This window comes from Lolium perenne, chromosome 1, assembly GCF_019359855.2.
Source record: "Lolium perenne isolate Kyuss_39 chromosome 1, Kyuss_2.0, whole genome shotgun sequence".
In the NCBI taxonomy this organism is placed as follows: Eukaryota; Viridiplantae; Streptophyta; class Magnoliopsida; order Poales; family Poaceae; genus Lolium; species Lolium perenne.
Genome location: NC_067244.2, coordinates 214373458 through 214389622, shown reverse-complemented (window position 1 = coordinate 214389622; position 16165 = coordinate 214373458). Strand labels below are relative to the sequence as shown.

The 16165-nt window shown below is 44.4% G+C and overlaps 1 long non-coding RNA gene across 1 annotated transcript; it reads right to left on the bottom strand.

The window, feature by feature from the left end:
- Positions 1 to 14981: 14981 nt before the first annotated feature.
- Positions 14982 to 15545, bottom strand: LOC127317545 (uncharacterized). Its single transcript, XR_007861271.2, has 3 exons — positions 15453 to 15545; positions 15227 to 15352; positions 14982 to 15148 (listed from the first exon to the last, which is right to left on the bottom strand). It is a non-coding gene; the product is annotated as an uncharacterized lncRNA (long non-coding RNA).
- Between the last annotated feature and the right edge of the window lie 620 nt (positions 15546 to 16165).

Here is a 16165-nt window from a genome sequence, read left to right as displayed (position 1 = left end):
ATTACCAATTGTCCTAGGACAAGAGGTATTAGGAAATATTTCCCGGTGGTAGTTTGTAAGTATACATAAGATCATATTTACAACGAACAAAGCATATGGTAAAAGATACGAGTTAACCATCATGCAAAGAAAGTTTCTTGATAGCTTCATTTAGTCATACCAACATGCAAGGCAATTAATAGTATTCATACCAATATGCAAAGCAATTAATAGTATTCATACCAACATGCAAAGCAATTAATAGTATGACTTGAAGCACATGGTTTTCCAAAAATGTATTGAGGGACACGTTGTGAAAAACCATGCCAAGAAAAACTTTCACAAATAAGATCCACAAAGATATTAGCAATGAAGCTATTTAAGCAAATTGGAGCTTGTTTGAGCAAACATGCCACATAGGAGAGAGATAATTTTTACGATATCAATTCTATGTGACACAACCTCAAATGTTCACATTTTCTAGGCTTGTAATATGCACAAAGCTTATTACCCCCCATAATGTGATAAGGAATTTATTTTCACAAGAGGCAAATAAGATCCAACTAGAGATATTAATGGACATTAGAATTTGAATTTCTCATGAAGATGACATACCACATAGAGACTAGATAATCTTGCAATATCAATTCTAAGTGATATTCCTCATGTACACACATTGTTAGGATTGTGAAATTCCTAAAGGCATATCACTCCCCCAAAATGTTATAGTCCATTAATCTCTCATAAGAGCCATATAAGATACAACAAGATGCAAAGAGGCTCCAACACAAACACAAATACATGGTGTGCAACCCAACATGCATAGACTTGATTTCTCAAGCAAAACTATTAGGAAGCACAACATATACAAACACATGTTAGGAACAAAACTAACACATGCAAAGGGGCGAGTAACTTTCAATATAAATGAGTTGAGCACATGTTACCGCAAGGAGGAACATTGAATATATGATAGAAGCAAGATAACCAAGACTTGGCTTGAGATAATATAAATGATGAAGATCCCTTAATTCTTCATGATGTAGCCAAGTCTCCAATGCCCTCCAACAAGCACCTATTGATCAAGTTTTGGATTGTTGGTCCCCAACTAAGTTGGGTCCTAAGAGGTTAGTCACAATGGGCTTGGCAACCCAAATGGTTCTTTTCTTGACACCACTTTGAGCACCAACATATTTGGCAAACACATTGCCACCCTCATCCTTATGAATAGAATAAACATCATCAATGGTGATAGAGTTGGATGAGGTACCAATAGTGCAAAAGGAGGAGATGTGGCCCTTCTCGCGACATATGTAGCAAGTTCTTTTCTTCTCCTTCTTCTCACTAGATTTCTCCACAATGGGAGCATTGGCTTGGTTCTTCTTGGGAAGTGGCATTTCTTCAACTTGAGGTTGAATATGAGTTTGAACTTGAGGCCGCTTCACTTTTTGCTTCTTCTTCAAAGGGCAAGATCTAACATGGTGCCCTTCAATTTTGCACTTGAAGCAAACAATCTTGGCCGGGTCTTTGACTTGTACTTGGCCCTTCTTCTTGTTGTTGTTATTGTTCTTGTTGTTGGATTTGAATCCAAGTCCACTCTTGTCATTGGGGAATTGTTGCACACTTAACATCGTGTCAAGTTTGCATTTCCCTTCATGACCCTTTACCAAGTCGGTCTTCAAAGAAGTGACTTGGGCCTTGAGCTCTTTGATTTCCTCTACATGGTTAGTAACAACACAAGTACTAGAGGAAGTAGAATCTTCATTATTAGAGCAACAAGGCAAGGAAGATAATTCATCACAAGATTTAGCAATATTATGAGTGGATGAATTACTAGGACTAGCACATGGCAATATAGCATTTTGAGTAGTAGTGCTAGTATCCACATGAGGCTTACAAGGTGTTGCCTTTGATATGATAGCCTCATGAGCTAACTTTAGCCTATCATGAGAGGCTAAAAGATCCTCATGGGAGCTAGAAAGCTTTCCATGATTTTCTTCCAATTTCCCATAATTGCTAGTTAGCAAATCAAGTTGAGCCCTTAGCTCAACATTCTCCTTCAAGATAGATGCTTCACAAGAAGTAGAGTTAGTAGCACAAGCATCATCACAAGACACATCAAGAAGAGAGGGTAACATAGCATGCTCTTTTAAATATGAAGCTTGTAGTTGCTCATATGACTTGGTGAGGATAGAGTGTTCGCTCTCCAAGGCCTTGTGGGCCTTGTCTAGATCATCTAGATCCTTAACAAGTTTATCATGACCAACACCAACTTTGGACTTTTCATTTTTAAGCAATTTTAATTTAGCTTTAGCATGGTCTCTTTCTTTAGTGAGTTTAGAAACTATTTCATTTTGAGACACTTCAAGGGTTTCAAGTTGCTCTTCAAGAGAGGCTATGGTCTCTTGTTCTTCTTCAAGGTCATTCTTTAGGGATGCTACATCATTGGCATACTCTCGTTCAAGAGCACCCTTTTTATCAATGGTGTTCTCATGCATCCAAATAAGTTTTTGGCTCTCAATAGCGGTAGTCAAGATTTCAAAGAAGTGAGTGCTAGCAATTTTATCTTTGCAAATAACCTTGAATACGCTCTTACCCTTATCGCGTAGAGAGACAACCCAATCCTCTTCTTCATATTCATCCTCATCCTTATCACCACGAGACATATTAGGTTCCATGGTAGGAGGTACCGTGGAACCCTTGGCCATAAGGCATATATGAGGACCGTGAGATAAAGATGAGGAGTTACTTGAGGCTCCTTTCAAGATCTTGTCTTGACCAATAGAATCTTTGGTTTCCTCTACATTGTTAGACACACAACAACTAGAGGAAATGGAATCATTTTTATCATGGCCACAAGACAATGCAAGCATATCATCATTATATTTTTTCAAGCAACTTACACATGATATGCAAGGACTATCAACACAAGCATGTAAATCATTTCTAGTGCTAGATGTGTTTGAGTCCGTAGATGAAACATTGCAATGAGATAGAGATGAAGAATCATTAATAGACAGCTCAATATCAACATTACAATTTTCTCCATATGAGGGTCAATGTCCCGAAAATGACTAAGCATGCAAATTTTCCAAACATCATAATTTGTGCCATCTAATATAAGAGTGTTATCGTGCACTAATCCTCTAGCCGACATCTTTACTCTCAAGGCGGTGAAGCCTAAGAATGAGAGACCTTGCTCTGATACCAATTGAAAGGACACGGATGTCGCCTAGAGGGGGGGTGAATAGGCGATTTAAAACTTTTATGAGATGGGCTTAACAAATGCGGAATAAAACTAGCGTTTACTTTGTCAAGCCCAAAGCCTATATACTATTGTTCACCTATGTGCACCAACAACTTATTCTAAGCAATGGTTCACCTATGTGCACCAACAACTTATGCTAAGCAATACAAGCAAGTATGTGATAGCAAGATATATATAACTTCAAGCACGATGGCTATCACAAGGTAAAGTGCATAAGTAAAGAGCTCGGGTATAGAGATAACCGAGGCACGCGGGAGACGATGATTTATCCCGGAGTTCACACTCTTGCGAGTGCTAATCTCCGGTGGAGAGGTGCGGTTGCTTAGTGCTCCCGAACGCCACAAGAGGCTCACCTTGAGGTGTGGTTGCTCGATGCACACCAACGCCACAAAGGCCTCACCCCAAGATGCGGTACTCACACCACACACCGAACGCCACGAAGGCGCCTCACCTAAATCTCCGGTGACCCTCGCCACAAAGGCCTAGGTCACGGTTCCACTAAGGGATTTCCTTCGAGGCGGAAACCGGGCCTTACACAAAGCTTGGGGCACGCATCCACAACTTAATTGGAGGCTCCCAAGAAATCGCCACAAAGGCCTCAAATCCGTCTAGGGTTCCAAGAACCCAAGAGTAACAACTTTCTTGCTTTCACTTCCACGAATCACCGTGGAGAACTCAAACCGATGCACCAAATGCAATGGCAAGAACACCACAAAGATGCTCAAGTCCTTCTCTCTCAAATTCCAACAAAGCTACAAAGCTATTGGGGGAATAAGAGAGGAAGAACAAATAGGAGGAGGAACACCAAATTTCTCCAAGATCTAGATCTAAAGGATTCCCCTCACAAAGAGAGGGATTTGATTGGTGAAGATGTAGATCTAGATCTCCTCTATCTATCTCTCAAATAGATGCAAGATTCATGGGAGGGAGAGGGAGATAGCAAGCTCAAAGAAGGTCAACAATGGGGGCAAAAACGAGCTCAAACGGTTGGGAAACTTTGGGGAAGAAGACCCCCTTAAATAGGGCAAGAGAAATCTGCCCGTTATGCACAAAACTCGTCAAAACCGGAACTTCCGGTCATTTGGGGCGGAACTTCCGCCCCCCGGAAGTACCGGCCAACTTCCGGGTGAAGTCGGGCGTCCCCGGAATGCTTACAGTATAGTTTCTGCGTGCAGATTCGTCATTTCCGGAAGTTCACCGGAAGTAGGGCGGAAGTTCCGGAACTTCCGGCCAACTTCCGGCCAAAAAACTGCTTCACGAAAACTTCAATAACTTTTGCATCCGGACTCCGATTTTGATGATCTTGGGCTCGTTTCGAAGCTAGTAAAAAGCTCTACAAGATCATGCATGGAAACATCATAGTCCAGTAAGGTAGGATAGAAACAAATGGATAAAGGTTTTACCTATCTATAAATAGCAAACCGGTAAAACCTCCAATATGGAAAATGCAACAACTTGAGTTAGGAAACTCGGATTTAGGTGAAACCAATTTTGTTGTAAAGAAGATGAAAAGAGCTACCCACAAAGAGTGAAAGGCTTAAGAACAAGTGGGGTAGGTTTTTCTATGTATTTTAGAGTGAAACCTCTCAATACGAGAAACCGAGAAAAACTCCAATATCGAAAACGCAACAAGTGATTCATGCGGAATCCGTTTTCGATGAACTAGAGCTTGCTATGGAAATAACCACAAGCTCTAAATCACCACATGGATAAGATCCAAATAACAACCAAGAAATATGATGCAAGGATGCAAAGGTTTGAGCTCTCTCCGAACGATACGATCGAGTTACTCACTCGAGAGCCCTCTTGATAGTACCGCAACTAAACTATAAAACTGTCTCCAACTACACCATGAGACCTGTAAGAAAGAAACCCTATCAAGAGCAAACCTTAACCTTGCGCGTTCCTCTCGAGCTCGATGAAGACGATCTTGATCACAACAAGATGGAACACCTTTCTTGATTGTGCTTGCTTGATGAAGTCTTGTGGATTGCTCCCCCATAATCCACCATGGGAGAGCATTTTCTTCGGCACATCTTCACATATCCATGATCACCATATGGATGGCAAGCTTCAAGCAAATGATCTCTTAGAGATGGCTCATCTTGAACTTGCACTTCATTTCTTCATTCTTCATCATGTTGATGTCTTGAAGTTAACTTTGAGGGATCACTTCATCTTCATCTTCAAGACATACTTGATACTTGATATACTTCATTAATTTCTTCTTAATGCAACCTTGAAGCCAACATATGGTTCAAGCATTGCCTATGGACAACACCTATAAATATAACTCAATGCAAACATTAGTCCATAGGGATTGTCATTAATTACCAAAACCACACATGGGGGTCCATGCACTTTCAAGTGCACAATAAAAATTAACATGTTCAGAGGTGACACAATCATTCTTAACACTTCTGGACATTGCATAAAGCTACTGGACATTAATGGATCAAAGAAATTCATCCAACATAGCAAAAGAGGCAATGCGAAATAAAAGGCAGAATCTGTCAAAACAGAACAGTCCGTAAAGACGGATTTTATTGAGGCACCAGACTTGCTCAAATGAAAATGCCCAAATTGAATGAAAGTTGCATACATATCTGAGGATCACGCACGTAAATTGGCATATTTTTCTGAGCTACCTACAGAGAGGCAGGTCGGAATTCGTGACAGCAAAGAAATCTGTTACTGCGCAGCAATCCAAATCTAGTATGAACCTTACTATCAACGACTTTACTTGGCACAACAATGCACAAAACTAAGATAAGGAGAGGTTGCTACAGTAGTAAACAACTTCCAAGACTCAAATTCAAAACAAAAATACTGTAGTAAAACATGGGTTGTCTCCCATAAGCGCTTTTCTTTAACGCCTTTCAGCTAGGCGCAGAAAGTGTGTATCAAGTATTATCAAGGGATGGAGCATTGCTATCATAAGCTCCCCCATCTGTAGTGGTACTAAGGACTTTGTCAATTTTAGGCCTATAATAATATTTCTTTGGTTTACGCACTTTAGAGACATACATAAACTTTTGCTCCTTACCCACATAAGCTTTTTCTCTAAACTTTATAGATGAAAAGGTTGAACCCAAGGTTCCCATAGCTTTTTCAAGTTCACCAATCCTATTGATTTGATTATCATGGACAACACAAGTTCCTAGGACACTAATTCTTTCATCAATTCCTCCTAAGGATTTATCAAGTTCATCAGTTTTATCAAGTAACATTTCCAATTTAGTTTCAACACTTGGAAAATTTTTCTCTATGGTTTCAAATTTTTTCATAACATCCTCAAGAGAGGTTTCAATTTTAGTTTCATTAACAGGTGGTGTTCCAAATAAACTCTCAATAATGCAACTAGCTTCTAAAGCGGGAGCGCCTAGGAAGTTACCTCCTGCGAGACAATCAAGAACATACCTATTCCAGCTAGAGATACCAACATAAAAATTCCTGAGTAGGATAGTGGTGGAGTGTTTCTTAGTGCACCTATTATGGGCATCACTAATTCTATACCAAGCATCTTTTAAACATTCTCCCCCTTGTTGCTTAAACGAACGAACTTCAACTTCAGGGTTACTCATTTTAGCAGTAGTAAATAAAGCAAACTAGATAAAATAAATGCAAGTAACTAACTTTTTTGTGTTTTTGATATAGAGTGCAAGACAGTAAATAAAGTAAAGCTAGCAACTAATTTTTTTGTGTTTTGATATAAATGCAGCAAACAAAGTAGTAAATAAAATAAAGTAAGACAAAAACAAAGTAAAGAGATTGGATTGTGGAGACTCCCCTTGCAGCGTGTCTTGATCTCCCCGGCAACGGCGCCAGAAAATATGCTGGCATGTAGTTGACGTGGGAGTTAGAAATCTTTGTGGTGTAGCTTTTCTCCGATCCCCGGCAACGGCGCCAGAAAATATGCTTGATGGCGTGTAACTCACACGTTCGTTGGGAACCCCAAGAGGAAGGTATGATGCGCACAACAGCAAGTTTTCCCTCAGAAAGAAACCAAGGTTTATCGAACCAGGAGGAGCCAAGAAGCACGTTGAAGGTTGATGGCGGCGGGATGTAGTGCGGCGCAACACCAGGGATTCCGGCGCCAACGTGGAACCTGCACAACACAACCAAAGTACTTTGCCCCAACGAAACAGTGAGGTTGTCAATCTCACCGGCTTGCTGTAACAAAGGATTTGATATATAGTGTGGATGATGATTGTTTGCAGAAAATAGTAAAGAACAAGTATTGCAGTAGATTGTATTTCAGATGTAAAGAATGGACCGGGGTCCACAGTTCACTAGAGGTGTCTCTCCCATAAGATAAATAGCATGTTGGGTGAACAAATTACAGTCAGGCAATCGACAAATAGAGAGGGCATAACAATGCACATACATGATATGATGAATATTGTGAGATTTAATTGGGCATTACGACAAAGTACATAGACCGCTATCCAGCATGCATCTATGCCTAAAAAGTCCACCTTCAGGTTATCATCCGAACCCCTTCCAGTATTAAGTTGTAAAACAACAGACAATTGCATTAAGTATGGTGCGTAATGTAATCAATAACTACATCCTCAGACATAGCATCAATGTTTTATCCCTAGTGGTAATAACACATCCACAACCTTAGAACTTTCTGTCACTGTCCCAGATTTAATGGAGGCATGAACCCACTATCGAGCATAAATACTCCCTCTTGGAGTTAAGAGCAAAAACTTGGCCAGAGCCTCTACTAATAACGGAGAGCATGCAAGATCATAAACAACACATAGGTAATAGATTGATAATCAACATAACATAGTATTCTCTATCCATCGGATCCCGATAAACACAACATATAGAATTACAGATAGATGATCTTGATCATGTTAGGCAGCTCACAAGATCCGACAATGAAGCACATGAGGAGAATACAACCATCTAGCTACTGCTATGGACCCATAGTCCAAGGGTGAACTACTCACTCATCACTCCGGAGGCGACCATGGCGGTGAAGAGTCCTCCGGGAGATGATTCCCCTCTCCGGTAGGGTGCCGGAGGTGATCTCCAGAATCCCCCGAGATGGGATTGGCGGCGGCGTCTCTGGAAGGTTTTCCGTATCGTGGCTCTCGGTACTGGGGGTTTCGCGACGAAGGCTTTAAGTAGGCGGAAGGGCAACGCGGGGGGCCACACGAGGGCCCCACACGCCAGGGCCGCGCGGCCTAGGGCTGGGCCGCGCCGCCCTGCTGTGGCGGCGCCTCGTGGCCCCACTTCCTTTCCCCCTCGGTCTTCTGGAAGCTTCGTGCAAAAATAGGACCCTGGGCGTTGATTTCGTCCAATTCCGAGAATATTTCCTTTGTAGGATTTCTGAAACCAAAAACAGCAGAAAACAACAACTGGCTCTTCGGCATCTCGTTAATAGGTTAGTGCCGGAAAATGCATAAATACGACATATAATGTGTATAAAACATGTAGATATCATCAATAATGTGGCATGGAACATAAGAAATTATCGATACGTCGGAGACGTATCAGAGATACTAGTATTGTGTCAGTTTGTGACTCATGCCAACAGGCTAAGAGCCATTAGTTACCCTATCCTATATCTACTAGTGTGTCTACAGCTCCCCTACAATTAGTTTTCTCTGATGTATGGGGTCCTGCTCCCACCTCTGTCGGTCGTCATAACTATTATGTAAGCTTTATTGATGATTATAGCAAGTTTACATGGATCTATCTTCTTAAGCACAAATCTGATGTGTTAGCTGCCTTTGTCAATTTTCAAACTCTTGTTGAGCGCAAATTTGATAAAAAGATCCTTGCAGTACAATCTGACTGGGGGGGGGGAGAATATGTTAAACTCAACTCACTTTTTCAGACACAGGGTATCTCTCATCATGTTTCTTGCCCACATGCTCATCAGCAAAATGGTGCTGCCGAGCGAAAACATCGTCATATTGTTGAAGTAGGCCTGTCTCTCCTTGCTCATGCTGGCATGCCACTAAAATTTTGGGATGAAGCTTTTCTTACAGCCACATATCTTATCAATATGCTCCCTAGTCGAGTTATTAACAATGACACTCCTGTTCATCGTCTCCTTCGCTCTCATCCTAACTATTCCTCTCTTCGTGTCTTTGGGTGTGCATGTTGGCCTAATCTTTGTCCTTACAATAAGCGCAAACTTGCTTTTCGCTCTAAGCAATGTGTTTTTCTGGGGTATAGTCCACGTCACAAAGGGGTTAAATGCTTAGAGGTTTCTACTGGACGAGTCTACATCTCACGGGATGTTGTCTTCGATGAGGCTATCTTCCCTTTTAAATCCTTGCATCCCAATGCTGGTGCCCTTCTCCGCAATCAAATTCTCTTACTTGATCCTTCTCTTCGTAATTTTGAGCAGGGGAGCGACACTATTGATGATATTACTATGGAAAATACTCATGCTCCTAACCCATCTGCTAGTCCTGTTCCCTATACTCTGCAGGATACAACTCGTCGAAATACACCACCTGGCGAAAATTTGGGTCAAAACGGTGCTCCGAGCAGTTCTTATGATCCCTCACAAGTTTCAGGTGGAACAAACAGTGGCACCGGATCCCATGCTGATCCTCTGTCTGAATCCACCTCGGGATCCTTGCAGTCAGTCCCAGGTTCGGCGCCAGGTGCGCCAGGTTCTGCTCCGAGCGCCGCGTCACGCGGTCCGCCTCGAGCGCCTCGCCACGCGGTCCCGCCTCGTCTGCACGTACTCCGGCCTCTGGATCCTCTATGCCGCGCTCTTCCTCTCCTTCGGCAACACCACCAGCTGCTCGTGGCGCAGCAAATCCTGCCGCAACATCTCCTGCCCCGACAGCGTCAGAGTCTACAGATTCTTCTGCCAGCAGCAGCTCCACCGACTCCCCTGGATCTTCTGCGCCCTCAGCTCGTGTGCCTCCGTCTGTGGCTTCTCCTCCTCCGCGCCCAAATACACGCGCGTCTAAAGGGATTGTGAAGCCTCGCGAGTATAAGGATGGCACTGTCCGCTGGTTGTTGACATGTACAGCTGATGAACCTGCCAACTTACAATCCGCTCTTGTTGATCCGAATTGGAAAGGAGCCATGGATGAAGAGTTTGATGCTCTCATGAGAAATAAAACCTGGACTTTGGTGCCACCACAGAAGGGCAAAAATGTGATTGACTGTCGTTGGGTATATAAAGTTAAGCGCAAGTCTGACGGTTCTATTGACAGATATAAGGCTAGGCTTGTTGCCAAAGGTTTTAAACAGAGATATGGCATTGACTATGAAGATACTTTTAGTCCTGTTGTCAAAATTGCTACTGTGCGTCTTGTTTTGGCCTTGGCTGTTTCCAAGGGATGGAGCTTGCGACAGCTTGATGTCAAGAACGTGTTTCTTCATGGCGTTCTGGAAGAGGAAGTCTACATGAGACAACCTTCTGGGTATGAAAGCAAGAGTTCTCCTCAATTCCTGTGCAAGTTGGATAAAGCTCTTTATGGACTCAAACAGGCACCTCGAGCATGGTACTCTCGGTTAAGTTCTAAGTTGCTTGCTCTTGGTTTCTTTGCCTCTAAATCTGATACCTCTCTGTTTATCTATCGCAAGTCCAATGTCACCATCTATATGCTTATCTATGTGGATGACATTATTGTTGCTAGTTCCTCTCAAGCTGCAACTGATGCTCTCTTAAGAGACTTAAGTCAAGAGTTTGCATTAAAGGATCTTGGTGATCTAAACTTCTTTCTGGGTGTTGAAGTTCAGAAGGTACATAATGGCATTGTTCTCAGTCAGTCTAAGTATGCTCATGATATTTTGGCCCGTGTTGGTATGTCAAATTGCATAGGTGTGCCGACACCATTGTCCTCATCTGAGAAAATTTCTGCACAGCAGGGTGATTCATTGGGTCCGGATGACAGTAGCAAATATATAAGCTTGGTTGGTGCTCTACAGTATCTCACTCTTACTCGCCCAGACATATCTTTTGCAGTCAATAAGGTCTGTCAGTACTTACATGCTCCTAGCACTGTTCATTGGGCGGCTGCTAAACGGATATTACGATATGTCAAGCAGACTGTGAATGTTGGTCTCACGTTTATGCGATCCCAGTCTACGCTTGTTAGTGCCTTTTCTGATGCAGACTGGGCAGGTTGTGTTGATGATCGTCGGTCCACAGGAGGATTTGCTGTATTCTTTGGACCAAATTTGATTTCCTGGAGTGCTAAGAAGCAAGACACAGTTTCCCGGTCAAGCACTGAAGCTGAGTACAAATCTGTCGCAAATGCAACAGCTGAAGTCATGTGGGTTCAGTCTTTGCTTGCTGAGTTGGGTGTGAGACGGACACAGACGCCGTGTATATGGTGTGATAATTTGGGAGCCACATATCTGTCGGCTACTCCAGTGTTTCATGCACGAGCTAAACATATTAAGATAGATTTCCACTTTGTCAGAGAACGAGTGCTGATGAAGCAGTTGGAGATTCGGTTCATTTCCTCCAAAGATCAAATTGCAGATGGGTTCACTAAACCGTTGCCTTATAGGGCGTTTGAAGCTTTCAAAAATAATCTCAACTTGTCGACGTTGTGATTAAGGGAGGGTATTAGAGATAGAGTTTAAACCGTATTAGAGATATATTCGGGGTGTGTGAGTCGTGTACGATACAGCTTGTATCCCGTGTAATCCTCACGTGTAATCTCTCCCCTATCCTCCTTCTATATATACATGCAATGATAACCTCGGAAGGTATCCGAGTATTCCCAATATACCTGATCAGATCCTTGTTTAATACGTAGTGGCGGAACGAGCAACTACGTCGCAAGACCGCGGGGGCAGAGCGGGTGCTCCTGGAGGCGGTGGCGGTGGAGCAGGTGTCCACGCAGGACGGCCGCGCGGCGGCGCAGGTGGTGGCATCGCAGGTGGTGGCGGCAGGGGCGCGAATGGTGGTGGGTGCAGCGGATCGGTGTGTGGCTGTGTGGCGGGAGCAGGGGTAGTTCGGTCTTCACCTATTTGTCATTGCGCGGTCCTACCTGTAAGATCCGGCCCCACTTTCAGTAATGGCAAGAGACGGAAACGTTTGAAGCCTGGCCGTTTGGCCTCGACAGAGCAGCTGCGCCAGAAGCGGTGGCAAAACTGATCACCATTCTGCTCTAGTGGAAAAACTGAATCATGCGCGGGCTGTAGTGGCAAACCAATAATTAACCCTATTTATATATAGTAGTGAACGCCGCTTCACAAACTCTCGATCTACTGGTGTATATCCACGGCACTAGCTAGCTCAGAACTCTCTCTATCACTAAACAATGCCGAACCTACCCTGCTTGTTCTCGCCGGAGTGGCCGAGGCGGTGCACCAGTGGAGCACCTCCTCTCTGGCACATGGCCGCCGGCAGGATCATGTAGACTTCCTAGGTATGTATTACGCTTGCAAGCCTTTCTATACAGATTTGTTTTCAGGAAGAATGGAGACATGGCAGTCGGCAGGATCCGTATTAGAGCTTGCAAGCCTTTTTTATACAGATTTGTTTTCAGGAAGAACCGACATCATTTTTGGCGGAATTTTTGTTTTTGTTGAAACACGATTATTTAATTACACATGCCATTTGTCAAGTATTGTACTTCATCAGTTTTCTCACACTTGTTCCATTTTCTTTGGGAGCAGTGCTGGTTCAAAATAATACTAGCTTGTTGCAAAGTCTTTTTCTTTATACGGCTTCGTTTTATTCCTCAACATGAATTAAATATGTGACACTCGTTAGTTCTTTTTTTTATGTATACATATCGGTGCCCGAGGTCACGAGAAGCACCACTAACGTAAGACATTTTGTTTTCCATGACATCTTGTGTATACACTAAACAACCTCGAACTAGTAAAATGTCTCAAATATAATGACGAGACCCCTATATTATTGCATGATTGACTACTTGAGAGGCTAGCTAAAACATGGCAACTAGCTTCCACTTTGTCCACCGAGGCAGTACTGACCTAGGGTGTAGATGGCCCGTCTCGTGCAGCTGTTGTTCAGCTTCATATTCCGCTACAGGAAAAATCAAGCTTGTGTTAGATTAACTCTTATCATATTGTGCAAAACAATTATGGAACTTTAGTTAAAAATGTGCACTAATCTATTATGCATAGTGATATCAAGAGACCATCTAACAGCTGTCATATATGGTCGATAACTAGATGTTTGTGGATGCATGTGCCAATGCTGAAATTAGCTCTTCATGGTTGGTCCTGTAAATGCTAGCAAACATTTCCCAATACTATTTTAGATAGTATGTCCTTCATCCTTTCGTATGTCAAACTCGTACCACTCGCGGGTTGGCTCCATTTCCAATTTCATCTCACTTCTCCACAGACGAGTCAAGTTTCTTTTCTTTCTCACAAGGTATCACATATTCATTAGTAGAAAATTATTACTATCGGAGTATGTTTAAAGCTAAAATGTTGGTCATGTAAAATGTTATGGCTAACCATGTTGGACTTAGTTTCTATAGTGTGATTAAATTGACATGGTCAAGGGAGAGGCCCTGCCTACATTCGTCCTTGGGGTTTTTGCAAACATTGCATATGGTCTCCCAGTGACTCGGTGTTATTGTGGATGATCCCTACATGGTTGTGTTGACCTCATGTTATATAGTATAACATATGTCATTTGAAATGAAATAGTCACGTCATAGATAGCGTTGTAATCACTAACACAGGAGAAATTGTGCATAGTGAAACCACCCAGAATGAGCAGGTCCTTTCATTTTTCCAGTAAATCTCATGCAATTGAAAGTACTTGCTCGTTCTGGGTGGCCCAACATGCACCAAATCTCATACCTTGTGATTTCAGCACCATATAACGTGTTTAGCTCATTCAGAAAGACAATTTTTATACGTAGTAGGTTAACACTATGTTGTAGAGATCATTCACACACTACAGGAATCTGCCCAGATGCCGACGGCCGCCGGCCCTCGGCGTAGCACCGCCTAGCCCTCGGCGTATGCTACGCCGACGGTGGCCCTCGGTGTAGCTCCTCGGGGAAGGTAGGCCTCGGCGCTGCCAACGTGGCCCTCGGCGTATCGTCGACCGTCGGCGTAGACGGAGTGGGCCGACGGCTGGCCCACCCGTCGGCGTACGAGCCCTCAGTGTAGCACGTTAACGGGCACAGTCAAGCTGACGGCCGTTATAGTTACGCCGAGGGGGTTGCCATCGGCGTACGTTGCGACGTGGCGCAGCCTGGGCAGCTCTGGCGCCCGCTACGCCGAGGGGGTTGCCGTCGGCGTACGCTGCGACGTGGCGCAGCCTCGGCAGCTCTGTCGCCGGCTACGCTGAGGGGGGGCCGTCGGCGTACAATGCGACGTGGCGCAGCCTGGGCGCCTCTGGCTCTGGCTACACCGAGGGGTTGGCCATCGGCGTATGCTGCGACGTGGCGCAGCCTGGCAGCCCTGGCGCGGGCTACACCGAGGGGGTGGCCGTCGGTGAACGATGACCATTTGGTCCTGGTCGAGCCTATGCCGAGGGGATAGCCGTCGGCGTAGCAGTGCAATTTTTCCAGATTTTTGCTGTTTCGGCTATTCCCATGTTTGCACAGTTAAATAGCACATAAATTCACAAATATTTTACAGGAACTTCACATGAGCCTCACATGAAGTGCAAATATACATAACATGAAGTGCATGAAATGAAAATAGGTACAAATCTCTCATAACATTGCATACATAGTGTCATAGTATCGATAAGAGATACATGGGCAACTAGAGGAGCTCGTCGCCGCTAAACACCGGCCCGGGCCGATTCCTTCCGGTAGAAGCTGCGGAAGAACCACCGGGAGAAGGACCGGGAGAAGTACCGGGAGAAGTACCGGGAGTAGCACCGGGAGAAGGACCACCATGATGAACCGGTGTCATGTCCCTCCCACCACCCTGGTTTCCGGAACATCCCGTTCCCTACACACATGTTCCTGAGATGTTAGCAATTTGCGAGGCAAAGGAAAGCCGTAGTATTCGGTTTGGCGAAGAACTTACCGTTGTTCTCCCATAGTACTCCGCAGCGAAATTTTCCTTCGATGGCATGTTTGGCGCCGGCCCCGGAAAGGGAGGCATCGGCCCTAAATCCACTGTCTGTCCAGTTTGATTGGCCACCATCGACGCCTGCAAGATAGTTTACATGTCAGTCTTTGCAGAAATGAAGCATCAAACTAGGGGAAAGTGGGACTTGTCATCATTTGCGAAAACAAAGGTTGGAACTTACATGTATATATGCCATGTACTCCATGAACTGCTGCTGGTGCTGGTTGAAGGCCACCTGATATTCTTGATGAGCGGCCACGTAGGCCGCCTCGAAGTCAGGCTACAATTTCACAAATTCATGTCTCGTTAGCACTTAGCAATGTATGAACGAAAGTCGGAAAGAGGATGGAAATGAGGGAAACTTACGTCATATGCGGGTTGTTGCTGAGCCCGGCGACGAGGCGGGAGAGGGGGGCTGTCCTTGGTGAGGCCCGCCTTGAGACGCGTGAAGGTCGTGGTGAGGGTATGCTTGACGGCCTTGTTCATCATGGCGAGATGGCCATGCGGCAACCCTCCGGACGACAGGACCAACGACTCCTCGTCGACCTCCGCGCTCATGGGGTCATCCACCTCCGGGTGACGATGCCTCACCATCGCGCAGTAGTTCTCGACGTCCTCGGCGTAGGTGCCGAAGTACTCAGGGAGCGAGGGCTGAGGCTGCGAGAGATCGGGCTTCTTAAGCCGCATCTTGTTGTATATCTCGAGGTCAGAAATCTCCTCGTCGGGTCCTAACTCGGCCCTCTGCATCGCGAAAGGAAATGTTGTGAGTACCAACTTTGAACCTGACGGAAAATAAAATGTATACATACCGTCTTCCCCTTGTAGCGCTCGTAGCTGAGGTTTCCCCCACAGTGTGTGCCACCGTCGCCTCGGTTCTCCGCGTTCCGCCTCGCC